Source organism: Macrotis lagotis, chromosome 1 (genome assembly GCF_037893015.1).
Source record: "Macrotis lagotis isolate mMagLag1 chromosome 1, bilby.v1.9.chrom.fasta, whole genome shotgun sequence".
Taxonomy (NCBI): domain Eukaryota; kingdom Metazoa; phylum Chordata; class Mammalia; order Peramelemorphia; family Peramelidae; genus Macrotis; species Macrotis lagotis.
In genome coordinates, this window is record NC_133658.1 from 556088412 (window position 1) to 556103898 (window position 15487).

At 34.7% G+C, this 15487-nt stretch overlaps 1 long non-coding RNA gene across 4 annotated transcripts in view; it reads right to left on the bottom strand.

Annotated features, from left to right (window-relative positions):
• LOC141507081 (uncharacterized) overlaps window positions 1-15487 on the bottom strand; it is a 58072-nt gene that overhangs the window by 24764 nt on the left and 17821 nt on the right. For 2 of the 4 annotated variants that reach the window (XR_012474068.1, XR_012474067.1), the window contains exons 2-4: window positions 15144-15227; window positions 12616-12724; window positions 5258-6937 (exon numbers count right to left, since the gene is read on the bottom strand). This is a non-coding gene — a long non-coding RNA (uncharacterized LOC141507081). Of the gene's footprint in view, window positions 1-3191; window positions 3879-5257; window positions 6938-12615; window positions 12725-15143; window positions 15228-15487 lie in introns of those variants that run through there. The other 2 variants (XR_012474069.1, XR_012474070.1) reach the window with 2 other exon arrangements.

A 15487-nucleotide genomic window follows, 5' to 3' on the forward strand; every position in this document is an offset into this window, starting at 1 on the left:
AAGGCCTGCCTCTAACAAAAAAATTACCATAACTAAGTTACTTAACCTTTCAATTACAAAAAGGTTATCAATCTCTAGGGATTTTCACATTGATAAAATTGTTGATACAGAACAAAATAAAAGTATATGAATATATGTATGTGTGTGTAGTTTGAGATTAACATACAAAATGTGGTTATGGCACTTACTAACATATTATCTGTCTATTATTGGTCATCATGGTTTTTATTCATATTTATCCATGCTTGTTTTACTTGTTTTTTAAAAATCTCTATACAAAAATGTAGCTATATATCTCTTACCATATATATGTATATATGTATAAATATATACATATATACATATATATATATTTAGCCTTTTCTGATTCTTTATCATTCCTAAATGCCTGCTTGGTGTTATCAATTTCAATGTCAATAAGCAGATAGCAATTCACACTAACTCAATTCTGATCATCTATGCTTAAAATTGAAACTTAATTTGGGAGTAACCTTAGGTCATCTGGTCTAATGTATTTATTTTAGAGATGTGGAAAAAGAGACTTAGCTAAGCAATTTACCCAAGGTTACACATAAAGTTAGCAGATAAACTGGAACTAGAAGTCATGTTTTATGAATCCTATTTCATTAGGTTGTTTCTTCCCCCAATATACATCACTGCCTCCCAGTTAATCTTGATAATTCAGGATATTTAACTCTATGACCATCCAATTGTGGCATAATACATATATATATATATATATATATATATATATAAATTTTCATCTTATTTTGAAGGTATTTGATTTAAAATTAAATGTATTAAAATATAATTCCATTAATAAAATGTTTAGATTAGTTTTCTATGATGACAAGTTCATTACTATTAGTCAACAAACAGCGATATCATAGTCGTTACTCTTAAACGTTCCCTATTTCCTCTGGTTTTAGATCACTGACCGTTACCATTTACTCTATTTTCTATGCTAGGAGATCATCTTTCACTAAAACCTTATCTATTGGTGTCAGGCTCAAAGTATATATTTAATAAATATTAATTGAATTGTTATTTGCTACAATGTCATGTCTACTCTCTTGTTAAGTGATGCAGTTCTTTAGTATTTCTAATAATCTAGAGATTACCAGAGGCCATTGGTCAACCATATGGGGTTTGCTCATCTGTCAGAGATAGAGTTGTTGGATTTAGACCAAAGTCTAGTTGGAACACAAATCATTAAAATTGGATGACCTTTCAAAAAATAATTCTAAGAACTTTATGCAAAATAGTTTCACCTACAGCAATATGGGTTTATAAGATAAATTGTCCTTAGTCTGATGATATCAATGACACAACAGTTTGGTATATCTAGGGAGGTGATTTTCATTTGTCACAAGTGAGAGCATGAGCAGTAAATTATTCTTTGCTTCTTTGATTCCACTGTCATAATCTCACCCTCAGGATAAAATATTCACTCCTGAATGATAAAGTCCAAACTATTTAGCCTGGCATTCAAAGCCCTCCAATATTCTATATCAAAGCATTTTTTCAAGCTATTTGTCACTATCACACTTTACATACTCTTTGATAACACTGTGTGTGAAAGATCTCATTGTTAATGGACCATGAGCTTGTTGAGACTCAATAGTGTGTAATAGGAGTTAAAATATTTTTTAAAACCAAACTTGGTTTTACGTGGTATTAAGAATACCAGATTGTCCAGAAGTAGGGAGGTAATTCTACTGTTTCTGGTGTCATAGCCATGTCAGTCACACTGTGTTGAGTTCTAGGAAAGCCATAAATAAAGAAACTAGGATGTTGAGGGATATTGCACTGGAGATTGTGCATTCCATAGATCACTGGCCCTCATTGATTGTTAAATTTTCAGCTTGAAAATTTCACCTATTTTTTTCTCCTCAATTTATTTTATAAATGAATTTTTTAAAATTATAACTTACATTTTTTTATTTTTCAGGTTTTTGACTTTTTTGTTTTAATGTTTCTAATTGTCTCATGGAGTCATTGTCTTCTATTTGACATTTGGTACATTTTAATTTTCAGGGAATTTGTTACTCTGGCAAGGTTTTATACCTCCTGCTCCAAGATCTTAGTTCTCTTTCCAATTGTTTCTTCTCTAACTTTTATTTATTTTCTATTTTTTCCCTAGACATCTCATTTCATTGACAAAAGCATTTTTAACTTTTTTTAAACCTATTGCTTTATCTCTCCTAGGAATTCTAGTTGAGTTTGCATCCAATCTGTACTTTTTTTGTTGAAGTTTTTTTTTATGGAGTCATTCTCTGGGTTCTTCCAGACTACTTCCTGACTATAGACTTGATTTTAGGGCTGGCCTTGCCACACTTCTGGAGCAAAGGACTGGATTAGTTTTGTTGTTGCTTTCTTGGTAGGGTATGGAGTATTGTGTTATTTCAGATTCTCAAGGATATACGGAGCTGCTTCTTCCAAAAGCAGTTAGATCTAGAGTAAACTCTAATCACTGCTCCGTGCTTCTTCCCCCATTTTGAGCTCTGGGAATTCTTAGCCTGGGTTTGGATATGATCAATGGTAGATGATTGATGAATTCAACCACTATCAGTCAGCTAGAAAGATCTGCTGGTTTAGAATGACAAAACCGCAGTTTTCCCTTTGAGATTTCTGTCCTGGTTATTCTTCTTCAGGCCTCAGATGGGGATAGATGTTGGGACTGAAATCCTGCTTTACTCCTAAAGTAAAAGTTATCCTGTTGCTATATTCTTTTGAATTTTCTCTCTTTTGGTTTTTTGTTCCCTACCCTCACAGGCCACCTCCAGGGAGAGGTCCTGTATTCAGTATGTCCTGGATGATGACTCAGAACCCAGTACTGAGCAATTGAGCAGTCAATTAGTAATCTTTTTTTATTCTCGTGCATTGTCTTTTTCGGCAATGTAATGCTCCAAAATATACACTCCTGACCAGATCCCATCCCTAACATCTATATACCTCTTTGTTTCCCTATGTCAGCTTGGGCTGGAAAATGACCCACTGTGAATTTTTCTTGGATTCCTTCATCAAGATTCAGAAGAAATGTGCTTTTCTAGTTCTCTTTGGAGGTGCTCTTCTTGCTACTCCACCATCTTGGTCCCATCCCAGTCATGTAGAATGCCCATCTCACCCTACCCCCCCCCACCCCTAAGCTGGTTGCTAAACACTTACTAGCATATCCCAGAATGGACTGTTGCACTCCATCAATTGAAACTTTCCCACTTTTCAAATTAAGTTCAAATGTCTTCTCTTGTGAAGTATTTTCTGAACTTTCCAGCTGAAAGTTATCTCTTCCTTCCCTTATCTCTCTTAGCACTCTTACATATATTTCCTTGACACTTATAATTTGTTCTAGAGTGGTTGTCATTTTCTTACCTTTCATCCTAGTCTATAGGCACCATAAAGAGGACTATTTTTTTTTAAATCTCTCACAGTATTTAATGCAATCTCTCCCATATAACAGATACTTAATAAATGTTGTGGAATTGAGTTGCATGTAATAATTACAAGACTTTTGGTTCTAAATTTGTTTCTTTTAATGATCATCAAGAGACTCAAAAACTGTTAATGAAAAAAATACATGATTTTTTTTTGAGGGGGCACCTCTTCAGTTAGGTAGTCTAATGGAATGAATGCTAGGTCTGGGTTCAGGAAGACCTGAGTTAACAATCTAGCTTCAGATACTTACTTGCTGTGTGATCCTGAGAAAATTACTTAATTTCTATTTGCCCAATTTTCTCAAATGTAAAATGAGGATAATACCAGCACTTCCTCACAGGATTATTTTGAGGATCAAATGAGATGATATTTGTAAAGCACTTAGTATAAAGTTTGACATATCGAAGATGCTCCATAAATGCTTAATTTCTTCCTTTCTTCCCCTAAGATGATAAGAATAAAATTAATATGAGATGAGGCAGAGGGGAAAAAAAGCTATCAAAGAATGTAGGAGGAGGTAAAAAATATTCCGAACCAAACAGAAGAGATTATATATTGGGTGAAAGCATGGAAAAAGAAAGGCTATGAAATTCAGAGTGATGGGTAAAGAAGGTATATGTAAGCTCAAGTTTAGCCTCTAAGAGCCTGGCCACATTTAGGATGAAAAAGTCAATCTTTCCACTTGCTTCCCAGTGTTTTTCCTCTGATATAATAATTAGCTCATTTTAAGTCTAAAGGATAATATAATTGCTCCTAAGGTCCAATTTGTCGCTTCTTTAGTTTACTGGTTTGAGTGTTTCAAAAAATAGGCACCATAGTGGTTATGTGTTTGTAGTTTATCCAGAGGTGTTCTTTTCTTTTCTTTTTTTTGCAAGGCAAATGGAGTTAAGTGGCTTGCCCAAGGCCACACAGCTAGTTAATTAAGTATCTGATGTCGGATTTGAACTCAGGTCCTCCAGTGCTCTATCCACTGTGCCATCTAGCCACCCCAAAGTGTTCTTTTCTTAATAATTATCTCTTCTATAAAAGTCAAAATTTGATACAATTTTATCACCATTTAAAGCATTTTCTCTACTCACTAACTTATAGATAATTTTAAGGATTTTAAAAATTGCCTCTCTGGAAATATAAAACTGCCATTAAGAGAGAACACACATTTTGTTTTATTCCTATCAATATATTCTAATTTAAAATATCTCCTGATTTGACCTTTGTCAGTGACCACCACTAAGTGAAACACTAGTCAATGAGGACTGAAATGGATCTAAGATCTTTTTTTAATTAATAGACTCTGCCTCTATGAACTACACTGTGTAGATTTTCCTGAATGAAATATGTATAAGTGTATATACATGCATACATATACACATGCAGATACACACACAGACTAAATTGGTCATCCAGTAACTTTCTAAAGTTATATCAAATGATCTGGCATCACTTATGAATATAGACTTTTAATTATAAAATATAAATATATCAACTTAAAGTAAATTACTTTGATATCAAAGTTATGATCTAATCCTTTTAGAGAGAAATCTGAAAGTATGTCCAAAGAGTTATTAAACTACCTACCCTTACTACCCTTAGATCCAGCAATACCATTACTAGGTCTGTTTCCAATGATAGGGAAAAAGGAAAAGAATCTGTTTATGGAAACAAAGAACTGGAAATTACAAGGATGTCCATCAGTTGGGGAATGGTTAAAGAAGTTGTAGTGCATGACTGTGATAAAATATTATTGGGACATGGAAAAACTAACACAAAATAATGAAGAACAAATTGAGTTGAACCAAGAGAACATTATATATACTAACAACAATATTGTTTTTAAGAATGACTCTGGGGGGGGGGGGTGGCTAGGTGGCACAGTGGATAAAGAACCGGCCCTGGAGTCAGGAGTACCTGGGTTCAAATCCGGTCTCAGACATCAGACACTAAATAATTACCTAGCTGTGTAGCCTTGGGCAAGCCACTTAACCCCCATTTGCCTTGCAAAAACCTAAAAAAAATGACTTTGGGGGCAGCTAGGTGGTACAGTGGATAGAGCACTTGCCTTGGAGTCAGGAGTACCTGAGTTCAAATCCGGCAAAAAAAAAAAAAAAAAAGAATGACTTTGAGTGAATAAGTCATTTAAAGTATTATGAATAGCCATACTCTCTTTTGTAGGGGGGGGGGGAAGGATATGGTTGATTGAACTGGAAAAAAAAATACTTTAGAATTGGAAATAGGTAATGTCTTTCACCTCAATTTCTACATTTTACAAATAAAGAAATTGAGACCTAAAGAGGGTAAGTCACTTGTTCAAGATCACTTAGGTAGGTAGTGACAATATCAGTATTAAAACCTAGATTTTCTGATTCCATAACCAATATTCTTTCTTCTATATCATACTGCTTTTTCTTCAACAAAAACAAAGATCACCTCTATGTGTATATGTCTGTATATGCACACGCCTAAATATATATAGTGTACAGATGTGTATATGTGTACACACATTATATCTTATATATAATGAGAAATATACCTTGAGATAGCTATGACTAATCTCCCAGAGGGGCAACCAAGGGGATAATAAATAATGAAAATGCTACAAATCTATATATCTTCTTCATAGGGATCCATCTAACAAAAAGATGAACAACTTATACTGTTTCTTCCCCACTTGTCCTCACTTTCAATCCAAGAGCACAGACCTACTTTCCATTCCTTGAACAAGAAACACTGTCTCTTACTAGGCATTTTACTTGGTTTATCTTCTATGCCTGGGATGGGTTTTTCCCCCCTCACTGTCTCTCTCCCTTGTTCTCTCTCTCTGTCTCCCTCTCATATCTCTCTGGCTCTCTCTCTCTCTTCTTGTCTCTGCCTCCTCGTATCCCTGACTTTCTTCAAGTCCACCTAAAATTCTACTTTCTATGGAAGTTTTTCTCAATTCTGCTTAATTCCAGTGTTTCCTCTCTTATTTCCAGGTTTTATATAAAAATATATATACATACATACATACACATACATACATGTACATATATGATAACTTATATATAAACACATCTGTTTGTACATAGTTGTTTACATGCTGTCTCCCCCAAGAGACACTGAGTTTCCCAAATGCAAAGACTCTTTTTTTACCTTTCTTTGTATTTTTACATTATGCGCAGTCTCTGACATATAAGGTAAGTACCAACAAATGTTTATGATACAACTGACTAGATCAATCACATATCTAAGAATAAGGAGACTTGAATCTAGTACTGATTTCATTTTGTTCATAAATAAGTACAACACACTGCTTCACAGAGAAAGTGTTTTGAGCTCTTAAAAATTTAATATAAACATAATCTATACAATTAGTATATCTATGAACATGCTTCAGCTCATCAATATGGGTGATTCCTCCATCAGTACATACCGCTACACATCTGTATCTTCTTGTCCTATTTATGTCTTGTGTTTGTCTTCATAGAGTTCCTCCATAGATGATCCACCAAATGTATTGTATGTCTTCCTGTAGGTATTTCAATATTCAGAGAACAGAAGTTTAGGCCTCAGTCTATTCATTATCTATCCTTTACTCTTGCTACATGACTAGCCCAACCCTTCTTCCAATCATATATTCTGGATAATGTGTTTTTTATGCCACTTCTTCCACATAAGTCATTACTTAGTAATATGCATTGGTTATGCATCTACCCATTAGAGTTGTTTTTTTTTTTATTTTGGTCACCAGAAATTTTGATATGTGTGGGCCTCTGTACTGTTTCTTGTTTGCAGCTATGGAACAGGAATGCAGATACATGTTTGAGATTTCAGAAGCTTAGAGAACTTCTAGAATGGGAATTGCTTCCACCCAATACATCTTATAACTCATTTTTGACTTATTAGATATGTGATGGTGATGATTTGTCTGAGACATATCAAGATTAAATGACTTGCCTAATATCACATAGGTATGGTCAGACATGGGATTTGATCCCAGTGCTTCTTGATGCCTTGTATGCTACCTCTGTGACAGGATAAGTATTGCTGTAAAAATGATGAGGTTTATGTTAGGGAATAATTTAGGAAGAGATATCAAAGGACCACAAAAATTAAATATAAAAATGTTTATTGCTAGTACATTGCCAAGTAGGTTGTGAATTTCTTAATGTCAATCCATTAACAAGCAGAAATAGAAAAAAGACCTGCATGGTGTGGTCTTCTTCTGCTTCCACATCCCTACAGCTACAAAGATGGTGATAGAGTGATGGGAAAGGGTGCCAGGAATTGTACAATTGTAATTCTAGATGTGAAATATTTCCAGGGACCAAACATTCACTATATTACAAGTGGAAATGAACTACTGGAATGTGTTTTTGTCTTGACTGATGAATCCAGAAGACAAAAGAAAATTTTAGCCCCCCCCCAAGTTGATTCATGGATTCTCCTTGGAAAGGAGCTGATTTCATTGTGTGCCCAGAGGCAACAAGAAACATTCAAAGTTAGTATATTTATTTTTAAAAATTAAAATTCACCATTAAATGAAATATTAATATTATTAAAACAAAATGAATAAAGTGTGGTATAGTGGATTAAGAGTACTTGCTGGGGGCAGCTAGGTGGTGTAGTGGATAAAGCACTGGCCTTGGAGTCAGGAGTACCTGGGTTCAAATCCGGTCTCAGACACTTAATAATTACCTAGCTGTGTGGCCTTGGGCAAGCCACTAAACTCCATTTGCCTTGCAAAAAAAAAAAAAAAAGTACTTGCTTTGGAGTCAATGAAATCAGGTTCACACTTGGCTCTGACACAATTGGCTGGGTGACCTTAGCTGAGCATTGAAACCTTACCTTTAGGCAACTCTCTAAAACTACTACAAATTACAGAGCAGTTTCCTCATTGGGAGTCCTTTATGTCACTAAAAATACAAATCCAATCCAAATAGATAAAATGATTTTAAAAAATTGTTTACCTTAGGAAGTAGAAACTCTTGACCAAATATTCTGTTGATTTTAATCACCTAGAATCTATGTTTGAAATTTCATTTTTTAATGAATAAAAATGTATTTTTCTCACTCTTTTACCTCTCCCCTTAAAAATACATGTTACAAATATATAGTGTAGCAAAAAAAAAATGAAATTTCTATAGGTATCATGTCTCATAACTTTTCTCATTCTGTATCTTATATCCATTACCTCTCTTACAAGTTGGGTAGCAGGCATTGTTATCAGTCCTTTGGAATCATGTTTGGTCACTGCAAAGATCAGAGTCCTTATGTCTTCCAAATTTGTAAACATAGTTGTAACAAAGCTGTGAATATTGCTACTTTAAAAATTATTCTCCTGGTTCTGTTCCCTTCCTTCTATACCAGTTAATACAAATCCTCCCAAGTTTCTTTGAAACTTCCCTTCTGTAATTTTTAATAGAACATTGGCACTCAATTATTTTATGTACCATAAGTTGTTGATTCATTGTCCAACTCATGGATATCCTTTTGCTCCCAGTTCTTTGCCACCACAAAATCAGCTGCTATAAATAATTTTGTTCATATAGCTACCCTTTATTTGATCTCTTTGAAATAGAAGCTATAGTGGTATCACTGGGTTAGGGTTCCTTAACTTTTGGAACATGGCTACAAATTGTTTTTCAGAATAAAAAAGTATATTTCCAAGTATTTTATATAGTCTAGATATTTTAAATGGAATCTACCTTTCTACCCTTTCTTTCTGGTTTTTTGTTGGTATTATATTAGCAAAGTCAATGATAGTGTAAAATAATGTTGATTAAGTGATTACTATTGCCAGGTATTATCCTAAGTGCTAAGGATACAGAGAAAAATAGGGGAAAGTCCCTGACCTATATGAGCATATATACATAGAAGTAAGACACATAAAAAAACACAAGGTAGGTTTAGGGAGATAGGTATGGACATTTGGGGGGTTACTGGAAAGGACTCATACAGAAGATGATACTTGAGCTAAAACTTGAAGGTAAAGGATTCTGAAACACATTGTTGAAGAGGAAATACATTACAGGAAAAGGGAATAGTCAGTACAAAGACCAATGGTTATCATGTGTAGAGAATAACAAATAGGACAGTATGGCCAGACTCTAGCACTTGTGGAGATGAAGTATGTGCTGAAGACAAGCAATGAAGGGGCTTAAATGCCAAACAAAAGAACTTATATTTGATCCTAAAGGTAATAGGGGGACTGTGACAAGATTTTTTTGAATAGGGAAGGAAGTATTTAATAAGTGCCTACTATATTCCAGCTGTTTTACAAATAATATTTCTTTTTATCAAACATTTAAAATTTATTAAACTTTTTGATCAAAATAGTTTAACAAGTGTATATAATCCCATTGTGCTAGGACTGAAATATTAGGAATAAGGTGGGCCACTGTTTCTACCACCCAGCTCCACAACCAAGGAAATATAGGAGTAAGGACTTTTAGAATCTCATTAACAGCTTGGGGTGGGGGTGGGAGTGGGGGAGGCTCGGGAGAAAGATCTAACTACACAAATGAGGTCAATGAGACACACCTTCATTTGGACAACAAGCCAGATTCACAGCTCCTGCCAGAATCAGGGTATCTTAAGGCTAATTAAAGGGACAAATAATATTTCATTTGATCCTCACTACAACTATAGGAGATAGGAGCTATTATCAGCCCTATTTTATTTATTTTTTATTTTTTTAGGCGTTTGCAAGGCAAACGGGGTTAAGTGGCCTGCCAAGGCCACACAGTTAGGTAATTAAGTGGCTGAGACCGGATTTGAACCCAGGTACTCCTGACTCCAGGGCCGGTGCTTTATCCACTACACCACCTAGGCCCCCCATCAGCCCTATTTTACAGATGAGGAAACTCAGGCATACAGCAGTTCAATGACTAGCCCAGAGTTAAACTAGCTAGTATATGTCTGAGACCAGATTTGAACTCTGATTTTTTCCTAACTTCAGGATCTACCCATTGTTGTTTTTTACAGGTGTTATACGTGTGGTCATATAAATCACCCCCCCCAGTTGTTTCTCAGGGATAGCAGGGTCATATCTATGACTTAGGAAAATTGTTTTGGCATTTGTGTGGAGGATAGATTGGAGCAGGAAGAGATGAGGCAGGAAGACCAATTAGAAGATTATTACAACAATCCAGATGAGAGGTGGTGACTGAATGAGGAGAGTAAAAAAGACACACATTTGACATGTGGAAAAAGAAACAAAATTTGACAAGCGATTCTCTATGTGGGGTGAGTGAATGAGTGAGGAATTGAGAATGATGCTGATATTGTGATTTGAGGTGACTGAAAGCTCATGATGATTTCAACAGGAATAGGGAATTTTAGAAATTGATTTCTCTGGGAAGAAACATGGGTTCAATTTTGGATGTATTGAGTTTGAAATGCCTTCAATAGGCAGTTCATGTGGTGGAACTGGAGCTCAAGAGAGATTTTAAGCCTAGATGATTATTTGGGAATCATCTACATAGAGATAGCAAATGTGCCCTGTGAAAGTTGATGAGATCACCAAGTACTAGTCTAGAGACAAAAAGACATGAAGACTCAGGAAGTTTTAGATGAAGATCCCAGCAAAGGAGTATGAGAGGAAGCACAAGGGAAGGCAGGAGGAAAACTACAAGAGAACACTTGCACTGAAAAACTTGAGAGGAAAGTTAGGAGAAGGTGGGAAACAGTGTCAAATGCTCCAAAGAGATCAAGAAGGATAAGGACTGAGAACAGGTCATCAGGTTTGGTAACCAAAGAGATCATTGATAACTTGGGAGAAATAAATTTCAGGAAAATAATGAGATTGGAAATCAGACTGCCTACAGTTTAGAACAATGAGAGGAGAGGAGGCAAAGGCACTAAGTATAGATAGCTTTTTCTTTTTGAATTCATTTTTTGATTGTTCTTTCAAATGATTTTATTTTTCTCCAATTATGTGAAAAAAATTTTAACATTAATTTTTAAAATTTCAAGTTCCAAATTTTCTCCCTCCCTTCCCAGCCCCCTCATTGAGAAGGCAAGCAATTTGATATAGGTTATTTACATGTATACTCACATAAAACATTTTCATTTAAGCCATGTTATAAAAGAAAACATAGATAAAAAAAGCAATTAACAAAAATAAGAAAGGTTAAAAAGTATGCTTTGATCTGTATTCAGACTCCCTCAATTCTTTCTCTGGGAATGGATACCATTTTTCATCATAAATCCTTCAGAATTGTCTTGTATCATTGTATTGCTAAAAATAGTTAAGTCATAATGTGTATTATGTTCTACAGGTTCAACTCATTTCACTTTGCATCTTCTGTTCACAAGTCTTTCTAGGTTTTTCTGAGAGTATCCTGCTCTACATTTCTTATGGCACAATAGTATTTCATCACAATCAGAGAGCACAACTTGTTTAACCATTCCCCAATTGATGGGCATCCCTTCAGTTTCCATAGATAGTTTTTAAAGGAGTTTATTTGAGAAATGGATAACGATAATTACTGAGAATGTTCAGATCTAGTGAGAGACATGGGCATGTTTGAAGGCAGGAGGAAAGGTATCAGTTGATAAAAAGAGATTAGAGTGTCAGTAGGGGATAGTTTGACAGTCCACTGGAGAAAACCAGAGGGGATGGGAGTCAGGCATGGGTTGACCTTGACAAGGAGGATTACTTCTTTATTAGAGACTGAAATAAAGTTCTATTTGGTTTTAGGAATCATAGAACAGTGTAAATATTCAATAAATATTAATTAATGATGAAACTAGCTAAGCACTAAGTATAAGGCAAAAATGTGTGTGGTAAGATAACACTGCCATCTTATTTCATACCATAAAAGATAAGGAAATGTAAATAGCATGTAGAAGGTTACAGTTCCATCTCTCAGTTCCAGTGAACATGAATAAATCACTTTAATCACAGTTTTCAACAAAGTCCCTGTCAAGAAATTATAGACCTGCACATTTACACATGCTTTCATTTTCAGGTAGAAGATTTCCTTGGAGATTTTCAAAAATCCTGCTATATTATAATCCACTTGCTCAAAATTAAATTCTTTTATGGATGGGGATGTTAATCAGGTGATATCTCAATTTATTTCCAAACATTTAAAGAATATAAGGCATGTAAAAATAACATAAGGAGCTTTAACATATTTACTGATAACACAATATCATAAAGGGCCCAGAGGGGTGAAGCTATGAGAATTAAGCTCTTACCTTCAAACATCATAGGAGGAGAGGAATGCTTGAGTAGGAAGAACAACAACAGAGACAACAAAACCTAGCCCTTGTCATCTGCCAGTTTTCCTTTGTTGTTCTGTCCTAGCTGTCAAAGAGAGAAAGGCACCAAGTTTTACTTATTGAAAAGCAGTGCAAGCCATCTTCCTGTACAGAAAACTGGCCCTGCTGGACTAACCCTGTGTAGCATCACTGCTGTGGTCAGATAGGAGTTTTCCTCTTGTGAGTTTGATTATTGAAAGTGAAAATTAGAAGAACAAAAAAGAGTTGTAAAGCTATCAAGTTGAGGTTTAATATTAAATCCCAAGTAGGGCATGCACAGAGGAAAACTGAAACCAAGGTATCAGAAAGCACTTTTGATTTTATATGAGTCCTCAAACTTTTGCATATGTTCATTTTTTTGAATCATGTTACTTTTTGTAGTAAAAGAGTATTATAATCCAAGCCAGGGATTGTTTCATTTTTATGCTTTATACCCAGAATCTAAAACAATGTATTTATTATACATTACTAATGCTTAAAGAATATTTCTTGAATGACTGAATGACTTTAAAGTCATAATGTCTAGGTTCAAAATCTGGAATGTCACTTATTCTTTTATGTCACTGGGCAAATCACTTAATTTTTTTTAGCCTCATTTTACTTATCTATAAAATAAGCATATTGGATTAAATAATCTCTGAAGCAACTTCTAGTACCTAGGTGGATAGGTGTTTAGAGAGCTGAAAATGGATTCAGAGAGATTATAGTTCAAATCCTACCTCAGATATTTACTAGTTGTGTGGCTCTGTATAATAGGGATCACACCTCTTAGGGTTATTCTGAGGATAAAATGAGAAAATATTTGTAAAATGTTCCAAAAATCTTAAAGTACTATATAAATGCTAGCCATGAAATTCAATAATCCCTGTAGTCAGTTCTGAGTTTGCAAGATTTTTTAAATGTTTTCTTTTATCCCCCTGAAAGATAAGTGAAATAGAATTTTTTTTTCATCAAGAGGAAATTATCATGGACTTTGAGTAACCATTTGCCCAAATCATTTAACTTTAAATACCAGAATTCTTCCAATTGTCTTGTTTGGGAAAAAGTACTTAGAAAATTAAGTGCTTACAAATTTACTTTCCAAACATGAGATGATGCATTTTTCTCTACCGCCACTTTGTCTCCTTGCCCGTGTTGTTTATTATGTATAAGACATAATGCTAGATATTCCTTCTATAACATCATAGTCAATTTTCTTTCTTTTTTAAATGCACCTATTTGCAACCACTGTTTAGTTTTCTCCCATCAGTCGACAAGCATTTATTACATTCTTTTTATGGGATATATGTATATATAGTTATTTAACTGTACCAGGATGTAACATATCTCACTAGTGTGAATCAAAATAGATCTTGGAGTTAGATGTTTGGTTTTACTCTTATTTTTTCTCTTGAAAATTAATTAAATTAATTAATTAAGTTTTTAATTTATGGAACAAAACAAGTATTCCCAAACATAGTATAATAAAAAGATGATGGCATATGAAACAGCACATTTATTATGTATAATTTGCTATTCATTTTAAATATATAATAATGACTTATGTGCTCAGTTATTCTTAAAGCAATAATAATATTGTATATAATTTTCTCATGAGTTTCACTATTTTGGAAGTGCTGTAGGGTTAGGGAGGACTATTGAGGGAAACTGATGCTCCAAGGAACCTAAACTTAATATTAGGTTGGTAAAGTCTGAGTAAATAGCTCAACAGTAAAGTTGCTGGTATAAATCTGGTTCTCCAAGTTTCTTTTTTGAATCTGCTCCCTGCGCATGCTTTCAGCAAAATGTCAGATTGCTACTTCAATAACATGGCTAAGTTAACATTTAGTAGCATGGCAAGGAGAGCATTATTTAGGTCTTAGCAGAGAACTGGTATTTAAATGCAACAAAATGACTTGAAAATGGAATGAAAAAATACACAGAATAATCCACCCTTTTGTAGTACAGTTAAGATATGTCATAAATATATTTTGGGAGGGGGAAATTCTACCTGTTTTTTTAAAATGCAATATTGCCTTGAAGCACTATGTATATTTACTATGAATAAACTCTTCATTTGATCCCAGGAAACAGGTTCTAAAACATACTTGCTTACTCTTATATTTACTACGAAGAAAGCTTTCATTTGATTCAAGGGAACTGATTATAAAATATGTTGTTGTTGTTGGTTCTTTCTTTCTGAAGAGGACTAATGACATCACAGATGTCTTGGTTTGTGCATGAATTGAATTTAAGAAAGGCAGAGTTGCACTAAGACCTCAGGTTCGCTCTCTCTTCCTATGAGTGACAAGACAAAAGCCAAGAGGATGGGCAAGGGACCAGAGCGCAGCAAGTGACCCAGGCACCTTCACTGTCCGACCAACCCTTCCTCAGCTACCTTCATGACCAGTGGAACAAATTGTTCTTATTCATGCATTCCACCAGAGGAAGTCTTGATGTGCTTGAGGAAACAGCCCCTAACTCACCAATGGGTTTGAGGTCTGTTAGTTACTCTCCATTTGGATTAAGCCATCCGCATACTCTTCTATTCTCGGCTGTGCAGTGGGGGGCTAGGGATAGAGAATAACACATGGATATCAGAGTCAATTTCAATTAAGTGTGGTAAGAATATTGGGAAATGACCCCAGAAAGGCCTTATTAAATTAAAAAAAAACTTTAAGGTTTTCAAGATAGGTCTACTATCCAAGATAAACTGCTATTCAAAGAATGAGTTATAAGATTCAGAGACTCATTGTTCAGGAAAGTTAGGAGTTGAAAGGGACCTCAGAGCCATCTAAACCATCCCCTTCATTTACAGATGAAATGGAAG